Source organism: Littorina saxatilis, linkage group LG13 (assembly GCF_037325665.1).
Source record: "Littorina saxatilis isolate snail1 linkage group LG13, US_GU_Lsax_2.0, whole genome shotgun sequence".
NCBI lineage: Eukaryota > Metazoa > Mollusca > Gastropoda > Littorinimorpha > Littorinidae > Littorina > Littorina saxatilis.
The window spans coordinates 17,586,666-17,588,904 of record NC_090257.1 but is presented as its reverse complement, the minus strand read 5'-3'; positions in this window follow the sequence as shown (position 1 = coordinate 17,588,904).

Here is a 2,239-nt window from a genome sequence, read left to right as displayed (position 1 = left end):
TTGTGATCGCTGCTGTTGCCCTGCTCCGCGAAGCGCGTCAAGGGGTCCGTCAGGTTGGACAGGTGTTCCATGGCTGCTGGCTGACGACAAAGGCTTTGTTCTAACTGACTGTGTCTACGTGCACAGTGACTGTTTCTTGTTCACTGTGACGGTCTCTTTATTCACAGTGACTGTCTGTTTGTTCACACATTGCCTGCCCCTTTATTCACAGTGACTGCCTCTTTGTTCACAGTGATTGCCTTTTTGTTCACAGTGCCTGTCTCTTTGTTCACAGTGCCTGCCTCTTTGTTACACACTTGAGTCTTCCTTTTTGGTTCTGCAGCTATGTAGACGAAGTGAAAAGGCTTTGCTACAAGGTGCCTGCCTTCTTTTTTTGTTTATTACACTGCCTGCTTCTTTGTTGATTATACAGTTCTGCAGACGAAACAAACAGACTTTATTCACAGTGCCTGCTTCTTCGTTGACGCTCACGTTGTTGAGTCCACAGTTCTGCAGACGAAACAAACAGACCTTGTTCACATACTGCCTGGTTGGTGGTTGATTCTACCGGGTCACAGCCACCCAGATGACGTCACAGCTGTCTGAGAGAATCTAGGAAAGAGGTCGATATGTCAAGAGGGACTGAGTTTGTGTGAGAGTCTTGGTGTGTCAGATTTCATCAAGCAGGCCGCTCTCGTGGGATGCTCTTGTGCATTTGTGCTCTCGTGAGATGCTCTCGTGTATTAGCGCTCTCATGTGATGCTCTCAGACATAAGCACTTTCTGCAACACATTAAAATGATACAGTTTGGGTTAATAATGTTATCGAGAATCGTCAAAGTTTTGCGCATTTTTTGTGTGCGTATGTGTGTGGCTGTGGTGTGTGTGTGTGTGTCTGTCTCTCTCTTTCTCTTTCTTTCTGCTTGCCTTGTCTATCTGTTGACGTAAGTTTCGTGCATTCTTTGTGTGTGTGTGTGTGTGTGTGTGTGTGTGTGTGTGTGTGTGTGTGTGCGTGTGGTGTGTGTGCGTGCGTGTGTGTGTGTGTGTGTGTGTGAGAATTTGTGCGTGAGTCTCTCTCTCTCTCTCTGCCTCTCTCTGTCTATCTGTCTGTCTGTCTCTGTCCCTCTGTATATAGGCCCATTGCAGAAACTCAAGTTAACAACAGCATTTCTACTCGGCGCGCGCGGTATGAGAATCACGGGTCGTAACTCTCTGGAATTGGTCATCCGCCGCCATGTTGGATGCCTTGCACGATCTCTGACAGTGCTTGAGCGTTGGGTGGCGACTCGACAAAAGTGAAAATGACACGTTGTGTGGCCAAAAACTGCAGTCAGCAGGCACACTTTAGGATCCCTAAAGTTGTTTACCATCAGGGTGACAACTGGAAGGAAGTTACTGAGCGGAGAAGACGATTATAACTGGTTATTTTTTGCTGTGTGCAGTGCGCTAATCAACAATTGTCCATCGGTTGTGCCTTTAGAGTGAACACTGTGATAGGATGCTTTGAAAATTATACTTTGCAGTAGTTACCTGAGCTGCATTGTACCTCATTTGCCTGTCTTGAGAGCTTTATCTTGTGAATTTTGGTGCACTGTCTGCATGGTAATTTGAGATAAAGAATAAATAAATGAATATAATAATGTATTCTTGCTTTACTTTTTATGTTGTGCTGTTGTGTTAAAAAGGCAGATCCCCTTTGGACTCATGCATGCACAGTTTTCTTCATTTTGTCTGCATACACAGTGAAATACGCAAAAAGAACAAGAGTGCAATGAAGAAAACTAACAAAGACGGCATCCAATATGGCGGCGCGAAGAGAGTATGAGCGGAGTTGTGCCCCTTAGGGCTAAAGCTAGCCGATCCATTTGATAACGTCACGCCGAGTAAGAAGAATGAATTGGACCTATATACGAATGTCTGTCTCTGTCAGGACTCTCTCTGTTGCTCACTGCGTGTGTGCGTGTGTGTGTCTCTCTCTCTTTCACTTTATCTCTGCTTGCCTGCCTATCTGTTGACGTAAGGGTTCTATTGTATTTGGAGAAAGCCGTGTGCCGCCAAGGAAAACAAAGAACGGTAGTAATCCCCCCTCCCACAACCACCCCCCCCCCCACCTCCCCGTAACGTTCCACTTTCTCACAGTGACTCTATTGTCTCTCGTTTCTCTGGCAGCCAATGAACAGGTTGCCTCAGCAAAATGAGTAATCAAGTAAAAGGATACTTAATATAAGAAAGGAGTCACATTTACCATCATTAAAGCCAGT